Below are 12,274 nucleotides of genomic sequence, written 5' to 3'. Positions count from 1 at the left end.
TGGGCAGGGATGCCCTCCTCTATCCCAGGTTGGTCCAAGCCCCATCCAACCTGGCCTTGATGGGGCAGCCACAGCTTCCCTGGGCAGCCTGAGTTTGCTGTCTTTCTTTTTTGTTTTTTTTAGTCATTGTACCTGTATTTCTTTCCAACCAGCAGGACAGGGGTTGCCATATCATGTGTAGGGAGGATGTTTTCTCTGTCCTTGCTGCTCCAGCTGGCTGCCCATTCCCCTGCCCCTCTGGGGCTATTTCTGGGCTCACAGCACTTATCACCTTCCTTGAGTGGAGGCTGTGTTTTCTCACATCCTGCTCAAGTAACAAAATCAACCTTCCAGTGTGAAGGGGACTGATCCAGGGTGTTTGAGGTTTAACTCTTCCATGTCTGCCCTCAGAGCCTTCCTTGCCCGTGGCAGCCCCAGGGCTTGGGCAGTCAGGCTGTGTCTGCCAGCTGGGTCACGGGTGTTCCAGCACTGCCCTGAGCACAGGCACTTCAAAGAACCTTCCATGGACAGGAAACAAGGAGATTAGAGGCACACTCTTTTATTTTATGCCAGCACTTTGCAATGTTCTAGCTGGTATTCCTGAGGCCCCGTGTTTAACCATGAGCAGGAGGCACCACACATTTCTGAGGGATGAGAGTCACAAGGCTCCTCACACAGCCCAAGAGCCAAGTGGCTCCAAGTGAGCTTCAGGGCTGGCTGGGATGCTTCCTCTGGCAGCAGGGAACAGCTCAGCCTGACCATCACAGGCATCCTCCGAGCCTGAGGTTGGCTGTTCCCTGTCACCTTGCACCCCAGCGACAGACCACCTTCCTCAGTGTGCTCTGGGAGGCAGTGCTGAGGTAGCCAGAGCTCCTGACAGGCTGGGGGAGTAGATGTTGATGCCTCTTCTTTTCTCTCAAGCCTTTGCACCCTTTCCAGATGTGCATCAGCTCCACTCCTTCCCACAGCAGTGCAGCAAACAGGAGTGGAGTTCTTCCCGCTGGGAAGAGCCCTCTCCAGCTGCTGTTCCTCCCTGCTTTCTCCCCAGCAAAGTAAACAGTTTACAGAGGACTTTGTAAACAGCAGATTTGTTTAGGATATTGTCTGCATTCCCCTCGCCCCTGCCTCTGTGTTCCTTTATTCAGCAGCACAGGGAGGGCTGGCCTGCCATCTGTAGGGCTGGGGCTTGCCTGCTTACAGGGGACAGTGGTGGCAGCCAAGAGGAAGGGGTTGTGTGCCCTCCTGCATTCCCTGTGAGCCTGGTGGATTGAGGGCACCATGCACAAACACTTTGGCTGCAGGGAAATGTTTCTGCACCCAGCAGAGAGAGAAGCTGGCCTGGGATGCCTTTGCAGGACGTGGTTGCATGGGGGAGCAGAGTAAGCAGAAAGCCCAGGGCTCTGGGAGAGATCAGACACCTTCAAAGGCAGGAGCTTCATCCCAGAAAAGCACAGCCTATTAGAAAAGCCTCAGAAAATCATTGACTCCCTTGGAAAGCTGGTTGTCCAGCTAGGAAGGGGAGGCTGTTAAATCACCTCGGTGGGAGTAACATCTGAGGATGTCTGTGCTCCCTTCAGAGCTCTTCATGCAGGGATCCAGCCTGTGCTCACCCTCCCTCTTAACCCTTGGAAAGGAGCAGAGGAGGGAGAGTGCCATTTCCACCTGAGCTTCTGCACCTGACAGCAGCTCTGGCAAACTTCCCTAACAGAAAACCATGAAACCTCAGGGGGACACACAGCAGACAGGAGCAGTCTCAGGAGGAGGTGGGGGGAGCCTCAAGTGGAGGTTGACATGTCAAAAACAGGATCAGGGGTTGGGGGAGTAGCAAACAAAGGTTTAGAAGCAGTCAGGGAATGTTCCTCAAGCCCCAGATGTTTACTGCAGCTGTGGGGGTGTTCCTTCTGCTCATGAAACAACAGACCCTGTAGAGGAGGGAGGAAAGCCTAAATGTTTCAGCACACTTATTGTCTGCTGGGTTTTTTAAATTCTGTCTTGTAAGTCTGAGCAGCTTCCATCTGTGACAGGCCCTTGAGCCACTGCCTCTGTACTCCACCATTCCCCCTGGACAGGAGGGATAACTGGGCAGACTGGGCACTCAGGAGCTGACAGCAGATTGTTTGGCTCTTTGTTTGCCCCTGTTCCCTGCCAACCACAAGTCTGAGGCTTGGATTTAAACATCCTGCATAGAAAGGACACGATCTCCAAATGACAGCTCCGGTTTATTGCCGGGGAAGTTTTGCATCCAGGAGACACAAACAGCTCCATAAAGCCAAACCCAGGGAGAAGCAATCTGACCCCATTCTCCACAGCTTCCCAAGTGTGTGGCTGCTGGGTGCAGTTCTGAATGGTCTCACCTCCTCTGTTTGTGTGCCCATGTGAGCAGGGGCTGGTGACCTGCTCTGGCTGTGTCCATGTGGGCTCATTATTAGGGAGAAAAGGCCAGCAAGTTTTTCCTGCTTCCCTCAGAGGCATGGATGTATGGCACACACCCAGCCTGGCCCAGGAGCAACTGTGAGGGCTTCATTCTGGATGGCTTCTCAGGATACTTTACATACCACATAAAAACCCTGTTTGCCTTTTGGGGATGTGGATAGTTGAGTGTTGTCCAGCAGAATCCTGTTGATTTTCTGGTGAGCTCTAACTGTAAATATTTGAGCAAAAAATTATCTTGTGTTAACCTTAGAGAAATTTAATCTCTCTGTACATAGTGAAACCTGGCTTGAGTCACATGTGGAAGTGAGAGTGGTGGTTCCATCCCCAGTGGATGTTCCTCATCATTGGCACAGAAACCAGCATGTTGCCCATCAGGGATGGCACCTTGTTCATCAGGAAGAGCTGAAAGGACAGCTGGAATTGCTGGGCAGGATGAGGGTGCATTGGTAGAGGTTGACAAGGTCCTGAACAGGAAAACAGGAGGGCTCCACGTTGTGTGGAATGACTGAGGTGGCCAGTGGAAGGTTCAGGGCTGTCAGGATTGTTGATAGTTCCCAAATCTGTTTCCTTGCAGGGTCTGGATTTAGCCTGTAGCATGGGACCAGTTTTGCTATCAAGGTCAAAGCCCAAGCAGATTTTCAGCTCTGCTTTAGGTAAAACCTCCCTCTACTCAGCTCAGCTCACTGATGAGCTTTGTGCCTTCTTGATGGGTCAGGAAGGGCTCAGTTCCCTCCTTTCTTTTCTTGGACACTCACCTTTGTCACAGTGTAGAGGAGACAGGAAGCTCCCAGGGAACCTCTGCATTCACCTCCTGTCTGCCTAATTTATCCCTGGAACTCTGCTGCAGCCTGGCATGGCAATACCAGAGTCACAGAGGGCAGAGCTGAGTCTGAGGGAAGGAAGAAAGGTACAAATCACCAAGGAGAGGCTAAAAGCTCCCAGGGAACCTCTGCATTCACCTCCTGTCTGCCTAATTTATCCCTGGAACTCTGCTGCAGCCTGGCATGGCAATACCAGAGTCACAGAGGGCAGAGCTGAGTCTGAGGAAAGGAAGAAAGGTACAAATTACCAAGGAGAGGCTAAACAGATGTGTGGGGGGAGTGAGACAGCAGCAGTACCAAAGCAGAAGTGGGAAAAGTGGGAAAAATTGTCTATCCATGGGGAGCTGATGGGCATGAGGAGAGAGCTCCCCCAGCCCTGCAGACCGTGCTGGACTTGGAGGGCACTGGCAGTGCCTCAAGCATGGATGTTCCAGCTGAGGAGCAGCTGACAGCTGGGTGCCTTGAAATCCCATCTTCCCTGACAATCAGTTACATCCCTTTGGTGGAAACATCTGGAAGCTCTCAGCATTCTCTCCAAACTCCCCCTGCTCAAGACACCCAGGCAGGCAGGTCTGTTCCTTTTGTACCCATCCAAAGGGAGTGAGGGCAGGGCTGAGCTGTGTCTGGGATCCCACAGGGAAGGGAGATATCCCATAGGGAAGGGAGATATCTCACAGGGAAGGGAGATATTCTTACGTGGTCCAGCTCAGCTCCATTCCCTGTTTCAGGCCTTGGTTTGGGCGTAGCTGCTCCTTGTGAGGGTTGGGAGCTCATGTGCAGGCAGGAGCTCCAGCAGGCTCTGGCAATTCCCATTTAGGTTTGACCTTTTGCTGGATATTAAAGCCTTGCTGTGGCTCAGTAAGATGAACACTGCAGCAAACACAATTCCTCAAGATGAAATATCTCTCCAGAGGGTAATTCCAGCCTCATTTGAGGGTTGTTGGATTTTTTTTTCCCTTTCCAGCTGAATCATTTATTCCTGGTGTCAGGAAGGTGCAGAATGACTTTCCCCACTGGCTTTCAGAGCTTCATTGATTCTTCAACTCCCACTCCTGCAAATCTGCTGGAACAGCAGCCCTTTGCCTCTCCAATTCTCCCAGGAGGGGAATGGGGAAGGGAGGGTCTCAGAACTGAAGGAGCTCTTCAGGGAACCCATTCACAATCTGGGGGAGATGGCATCATATTTTAAGCTCTGTAATCCAGAGGCAGAGTATTTATCTGTAGGGGTTTTTTTTACCTTAAAAGCCCTCTCAGCACTCTGCTGTCTGCGTGGGGAGGGGAGCAGGGCACATTTCACTGAGGTTGTACAGGGCACTGTGGACCTTTGGCCCTTCCTGCTTTGTGGTTCACTGTTGCAGCTGAACTCTGCTCAGGACGGGTTTGAATCTAAGGCAGTGTGCTCCCAAAATGTGTGCAGCACACAAATCCAATCAGTGCCTGGCTGCCAGGCAGCAGTGACTGAAGCCAGGCCTCTGCCTGTCATCATCAATCCATTGGCAGCCCCGGCTCTGAGTTCACACCTTGTGCTCTCCGGGGCAGCTCCCTTCTCTGCACTCCTGGGAGACTGGGAAAGGCTCCTCATCCCCTTGGGGGTGGGACATGGGAGAATGAGAGCCAGTGGAGTGAGACCTGGAGCAAAGAGGGTCCCGGAGCCCAACTGAGGGGTGCCATCACATCACTCTGGGTGGGCAGGAGCAGCGGAGCAGTGGCCACCGGGCACTGTGGGGTGCAGCTGAGGCAGCCAAGTGGGTGTCAAGGGCAGCGTCCTGCTTGACCCCTCTCCAGAAGAGGAGCAAATGGAGCTGGACTTGCTGCCACGTGGAGCCCAGCCTTTCCTCAGGGTTGAATGGATCCCTGTGTCCAGCAAAGTTGGTCAGCAGGCGCTGGCTGCCGAGCCCAGAGCTTTGATTTAAGGAGTCTGAACCAAGCCCATTAGCACTTACATGATTCCCCTGCCAAGCAGTTGTAAATGTTTCTATTTGTTCTGCACTTGGCCTGGTTCCTCCTGTTTATTATCCTAAATGTGCCCAGGACATGACCCTGCTCCCCTTCTCCAGCACTCCCTCCAACTCCATTTATTTTCCACTGCTTCCCATAACCCCTGTAACATAAGTGCCATTCAAAGGACAGAAGAACAGAGGGAGGTGGATGTTCATGGAGGTGCTGTGCCCTCCTTGGGATCAGGCACTGGCACCAGTGTCAGTAGGAAGTGCAGAGGGATGCTGCCAAGGAGCTGGGGGCTGGAAAATGATGGTGGAAGCTCAGGGCTGGCAGACATTTAAGTCACTCTTTATTGCAGTGCTGCACAGGAACAAAAAGGATCAATATTTATTAGTTGCAGAAAGCATAATTTTGCATGAAAGGCATTGATCAGCGTGTTGGCCCAGACAATGTCATTACATCTTTATGATTTGGTCAGCATCCCTCTAGGAATTAGGACATTGTTCCCCTAGACAGACAGAGCTGGGGGGTGAAGGAAGGGTTCAGCACAGTGCTGTGATCAGAGCAGGGCACAGCAGGAGTGTTTGGTGTCACAGGATGGGCTCAGGGGCTCTGCTCCTCTGCCTCATTGTTCTGTGTGGTCAGTTTGTCACTGAGGTCTAAGGGCCACCAAGAGAAATTCCCTATTTCAGAGTCAGGGCTCTGAAATAGGGCACTCAAATATTTGAGTGCTCTTTCCCAGTGAATTAAGCTGCGGGTGTGAAAGCTCCCCCATAACTAACAGTGCACAATAATTTGCTTTATGGCATTGCCTTGGAGGAGGCAGAGGAGCTCTGTGGCAGCCTTCAGTGAGGTGGAGATGTGTTGGAGAGGATCTGGTGGAAGTTTTTGGAGGTTCACAGCTGGACACAAGGCCAAAGGGAAGAGGCTTCTGGAGCTGCACCGTGGGAGATGACTGCTGTGTTGTGGGTCCAGCAGTTCAAATCCTGCCTTTTCCATCCCTGTGCTGGCCCAGCAGACACACAGGAGCACAAAGATGGGTCTGGAAGCAACAGGCCCTGTGGTTTTGCAGAATGCCTGAGTCAGGACTCTGGGGTCAGAATTCCCAGCAGTGCCATGGATTCCCTCAGGGCAAGCCACAAGACAACCACACACAAGGCAATTGCAGAGCTTGGCTTCCATTTGGATACCAAAATAATCAGCTGCACAAAAACAGCCTGCTCCAGTCACTAGGAGCACAGTGTCTGCTCAGAAAAACCCTCAAAAAGTCCTCATGGGAGCAAGGAATTCTTCCAGCCCCCAGCACGGTGCTGGATGTGAGCCAGGAAAACACGCCCCTGGCATGGTGAAAGGATCCTGATGGGTTCACAGGCTGGTTGTGAGTCAGTCTAGGTGTTTGGAGATAAAAGGTGTCATCGAGTGAAGATGAGTGGCTCTGTCTGGCTCTCTCAATGATGAATGAGGTGTTGTTCCATACAATCAGAGGAACCTCTGTGTGAATCCTGAAATCCAGTTTTTGAGACAGCTGTTCCTGCCTAACCTGACAGGCAGCCCTTTAGTCAGCAGGAGAGGCTGCTGAAGAGGGGGCACAGTCAGGTTTCAGGTGCCTGCAACCCACCTGCCTTGCAGCAGGGATTTGGGGATCTGGTATCCCTGGAAGCAGCAGGCTGAGGGACCCTGGAGCATGGCAGCTCCAAACTGCAGCCCAGCAGGGTCCAGCACCACTGTGCTGCTCCTGAGAGTTTGGGGGGACTGCTCTGGTGTAGCTGAGTCAGAGAGCCTGTGTGGGGGCTGGGGGATCTGTTCCATCCAGGAGCATTGGGAAGGAATGAGTTTTCAGCCCCACTTTTGCTTTGCCAGTTGGAATGCCCAGAGCAGGCAGCTTTGCCTCATGAAGTCTCAGTGAGAGAACCATTAATTTTGTAGTAGGACATAAGAACTGAGCTGAACAGACCAACAGAACTTACAGCCCTGTATCCTGTCTCCACCAGAAGCCAAGCTGGATGCCTTAAAGGAAGACATAAAAATCCCATGATGCCCATAATTGTGCAATACTTCCCTGTGAGGGGAGATTCCCCCTGACCCCAGCTGGCAGCAGCTCCCACCCCAGAGCAGGAGAGGCAGGAACTGCTCTGATTGTCACTGGAGCGGGAGTCCCTGCAGATGCTGCTCTTATAAATGTCCAGTCCTGTGGTGAAACTCTCTAATTCTGGTTGTTACAGTGCTTTTTTGATATCCTAGTGAAGAGCTGATAGTCTTGGATGGCCTGCTGCAGGCTGCTCTCCTCAGAAGAGGAGCTTTGCCCCTTCCTGACACCAGTCCCTGCCCCTTCTTGAATTCTGGAATTAATTGAAAAGTATCCAAGGCCAAGCTGGATGAGGCTTGGAGCAAACTGGCCCAGTGAAAGGTGTCCCTGCCCTGGCAGGGGTGGAACTGGGTGAGCTCTGAGCTCCCTTCCACCCCAGCCATTTTGGGGTTGTGTGATTAACTGTCCCCATGGCCTGACCCCGCTGTGGTGGCAGGAGCAGCACTGCCCATTGCCACAGCTCTGTGAGCTTTTGGCTCAGGTGTTGCTCTGCAAGCAGCCAGGTGCCAAAGCTGGGTTTCTGTGCCTGTGGAGTATTTAGTGGATCCCTCCTTAGAGAGGGATTGTGGGGCTGATCAGACTGGTTGATCTATGGGTGGGTGTAACCTCAGTCTTTGGGTGACAGAAGCCTGGCAGGGCCCCCTCTGTCCTCTTGCTTGGACATGCCAGCCAAGCCCCTTGCTGGGAGTGCCAGCTGGAGCTGCTGGGATGCTGTGCAGGTGCTCTGTGACAGAGGCTGGAGCTGCTGGAGACCAGGATGGTGGCTCACTGTGATGTTTGGAAAGAGAGCTTGACATGACTTCAATGAGAATTTGTTAATTAGATTTTTGCTAATTAAGTAAAAACTTAGATTTTCACCCATGGAAAAAGACCAGCTCCCAAACTCCCACCTTTAGGATGAGAGAACCATCCCAGAGACCACCTCTTCCACTGGTCTGGCATCCCCAGCCCCCCATCTCTGGGCATGAGAGAATTCAAGTCGAGGACTACCCACGAAGGAGCAGCAAAGGTGTGTTTGCCTGCTGGCAGAGCAGGAGAGGGGAATGAAGGCAGGAGAGCAGGTCTGGGCATGCACAAGGAGGAGGTGACACTGCCTGGGATAATTGGACCATTAAATCTCACAAAGGCACCGACACTCACACAATGTGGCTCAGGGAAACAATCACTCTCCAGTGGCAATCGTAGCTATCTGCAACCATTTTTCTGCTGATCCACTGCTTAATCCCATTGTTCAGACTCCAGGTTAAATTGTCCTCAACCCACAGTGCAGAGGCCAGGTATGTTTGCAGAGATATGCAGGCACAGCTGAGGGGAAATTTGGCTCAGAAATGCATTTGTAAATGTCTCTCAAATGGCTGCTCCTGTTCCTCTCTGCCTCCTCTCTGCCAGCCCTTCCACCTCCAGAAATCTGCACATTGAAGGGAGCCATCCCAGTCCTCTGGTCAATCCCCCTTTATTCTGCCCTGCTTCTCTTGAGTACAAAGAATGCCAGAACTGCCTGATACAGTCACAAAATTGGCTTCAAATCCTTCTAGTTTGCAAAACTGCTTTAACTCTCTTTATTTACTGTAGGTCTGGGGAGGAGGGTTTTAATCCTTTAGCTGCATTCTCAGACCCTTCAGCTGTGGGAGCCCAGAATGCCATTTTTGCAGTAACAAAAGTGGAATTTTGCATGCAGACACAGGGCCCCAGGAGATGGGGACTGAGGAACACCCTGTTTCTGAAGGCTTTGTAGTAAAGTTGTGGCTCTGGGTGTTTTGGGGCTCTCAAGGCTGATCCTGGATAATATCTTTATAGGTTCTTAATTCACCAGCTCTAATCCATGGAGCACATCAACCCCCCTCCTCCCCCCACCAGACTGATCTTTGGATGGTGAAGTGCAGGCAGGAGGTTTGACCAAGGCTGCTCAGATGCCTGGGTTGGGTTTGTGGTGCTGGCTGTCCCTGGCCAGGGACAAAGCCCTGCTCCTGTGTTTGGTCACTGATCCTGTTCAGTTCTGGAGTGTTCAGGGGGTGACTGTGCTCATTGCTGGGGTGCTGGCACGAGTTTTGGGGCTGAGACATTCGAGATCTGGGATTAAAACCAAAAGCAAAGAGAATTTTACCCATGTCTTGGGTTTTTCAGGAAAAAACCCTTTCTCAGTCCCATATCTGGCCAGGCAGGGGATTGCATAACACTGCAGATGTTCCAGCTGTGCTGCAGAATTGCTGGGTGCTGCTTCTGCCTTGGTTTCCTCTGGGCCTTGGCAGAAAGATGATTTACAGGTGTTACCTGGCACAGTCACACAGGGGACAGCAGGACGGGGGTGTGACCCTCTGCCTGGCAGGAAAGGGTTGGATTGGGACAGAAAGAGACCCCAGATTGTGGGACACAGTGCTGTGGGACATCAGGTTCAGGGCTGGCCATGAGGTGTGGCTAGAGCTCCTTGGGGAATGTGAGTGGAAAGTTCATGACTCCCAGTAATTAATTCCCTTCCCAGGGCTGTCTGAGCTCCATTTAGACTATCCAGAGATGCCTGGGGTATATTTATTTTTCTCTTTTTTCCCTTTGATGCCTCCTTCCTTACTGTGGGAGACTCCTGCAGCTCAAGGTTGCCTTTCTGTGCCTGGGCTGGCCAGGGCTCCCTTGGTGAGCAGGTATTAATGGCAGGGGAGGGCAGGACCTGTGATAACTCAGCCTGGCAGCCCCAGCAGCACTGAGCTGATGGAATGGTCTTTGGAGACCCAGAGAGCTTCAGTCAGCACTTCTGCCTGAAAGGAGTTGTTGTGGAAGGGTGAAGGAAAGTCACCCCAGGTCCCAGGATACACAGTTCTTCCTTTTGGGAGGGTGTGAGTGGATTGCTACCAGCAGTGTGTTTTCATTTTAAAATTCATTTGAACAGAGAATTAAGGAAGAGAATGGATTTCCCCTCTGCTAAGGATTTATACACATCCATCTCACCCAGCCCCTCCCACCCCTTCCCTGAGCCCCAGGCAGAGTTTTGAGGGCTGGTTGTGGCTCAGTTTCCTGCAGCTTGAGCAGGGAGTTGGCTCTGGGTGCCCCAAATTCAGATGTGGGACTCTGTGGCCAAAGCTCAGTGTGGAGCATGTTCTGTGGTGGCCCAGTGGGACTGCAGAAACCTCCTCTGTTCTTCCCGTGTGCTGATGTCACTGTGCCATCCTATTCCCTGCAGATGGTTTTCATCACCCTCCCATTAAGCCAAGCCAGCCTGTTAGCACAGCACACATCCCAGGGCCCAGATTTGTGAACCAGATCAGCTTGTTCCTGCTGCAACACCCCCTGGGCTCTGGCAAAATGCTTCTTTCCTCATGTCCTAGCAGCCTGGAATTATTCCAGCACACCTTATGGGTAGGAAGCACCTTTAGTTTGTGAGCAGGGTTGTCACTTACCCCTGTTGCTCCTATTTTCACATCCCCTACACAGTGATGAGCCAACTCAGTGCCCAGGAAGGTCACCCCTTCAAACCTGTCCCCTGCAAACTTGGGACACCTTGTCACCACCGTGCATGTGGAGGTGCCTTCTGGTGTCCACTGGCCACTCTGGGGTGTTACAGGGATCCCAACTCCCTGTGTCACTGCCTTACATCACCTGCAGCCCCAGTGCTGGTTCCCAGCTGGAAGGGGCTGCTGTGGGCCTGGCAGCTGGCTGGGCAAGGGAACCACTTCAGGCATCACACTGGCCTCAGCCCCAGTCAAATATTTTCTGTCACTGATCCTTACGAGTTTGTGGCATCCCCAAATGAGGCACAAGGGATTACAGAGCAGCCAGCTTTCCTTTAAAGCTTGACCTTGGCATCAGGCTGGTAGCATGGCAAGGAAGAGAGATGAGTTAGCTGGCAGCCTGCCTGTGTGAGCCAAGGGGTCTTGAGAGCCTCAAAGGATGCATTAGTTTGATGTCAGAGCTTTGTTTGTGGCATTCCCTGGCACAGTCTTCCTCCCTCTGTGAGTGTGCACGTGTATTTCCTGCCTGCATCCCTGATGCTCCCCCATCCTGTGTCCAGAGAGCTCAGCCAGGCAGCATGGACAGCTCCAGTGAGACAGATGGACATGGAGCCAGGCCTCTGTGGGGACAGCTGCACCCCTGACAGTCCCCTCTGGTCGTGCACCTGTTAGGAGCTATACTTAGCATGGGAAAACTTTCCAGAAAAGAGAAAGCAGGGCAGAAGCGGGGAGGCAGAAAGGCTGAGAGTTTGGCCTCATTCTCCTCGGCAGGTCCCAAAGCTCCAAAACTGCCTCTCAGTGATGGCATCCAAAAATGCCAATCAGGTGAGAGCAGGCAGTGCTCTGAGGGCTGCTGGCACTGTCTGGGGACAGCCTGAGCAAGTGATGGCTTCATAACTCCTGGGTGGGATGCCAGCGAGTGCCACGTGTCTGTCCTGGCAGCCCCAGCAGTCCCAAGCACTCAGGAGCTCTGGGGGACCCCGGAGCAGCCACACTCTGGGGGTCACTGTGCAGACCCTGTGTCCATGGCAGCTCAGCCAGGGCTGCTGCAGCTGCTCCCCCTGCTCCTGCCTGCCTGTGCTCCAGCCTGGCTGCCACACTCAGCCATCCTTCCTCAGCCCTGGGCACTGCCAGCTGCCCGGGGAGCGCAGGGTGGATGGATGGATGGATGGATGGATGGATGGATGGATGGATGGATGAGGAAACCTCCTGCTGGTGCTGGGCAGGGCTCTCTGTGAGGAGACAGGAGGCTTTGCAGCTCTTCCTCTGGTAAATGAAGAGCCCTAAGTTAGGTGCTCACATCCTCCTGGTAAATTAATGTGCCTTGTCCCCCTTCTTGCAGCAGGAGCTCCCTGGGAGCCTGGCCCAGGGGCAGCAGGTCTGGGTGGGTTTTGAGACCACGTTTTCTTTGTGTTCTTTTCCTTTTGTAAGTGCTGAGCTGCACTTTCAGCACCCAAGTGTCCCGTTGGCACAGGAGGTGCCCAATGGCCATCTGCTGTGTCCCGACTGCAGCCTCTCTGTTCCCCCCTCATCTTCCTCTCTGGAGAGAGACTTGCCTTTCCTGGAGCTCCAGC

At 52.9% G+C, this 12,274-nt stretch overlaps 1 long non-coding RNA gene across 1 annotated transcript in view; it reads left to right on the top strand.

The window, feature by feature from the left end:
* LOC120508831 overlaps positions 1–12,274 on the top strand; it is an 83,486-nt gene that overhangs the window by 28,422 nt on the left and 42,790 nt on the right. The gene's annotated exons all lie outside the window — the stretch shown is intronic.

This window comes from Passer montanus, unplaced genomic scaffold (genome assembly GCF_014805655.1).
Source record: "Passer montanus isolate IOZ18808 unplaced genomic scaffold, ASM1480565v1 scaffold5, whole genome shotgun sequence".
In the NCBI taxonomy this organism is placed as follows: domain Eukaryota; kingdom Metazoa; phylum Chordata; class Aves; order Passeriformes; family Passeridae; genus Passer; species Passer montanus.
The sequence above is the reverse complement of the archived record's forward strand: the minus strand, read 5'-3'. Positions and strand labels throughout refer to the sequence as shown.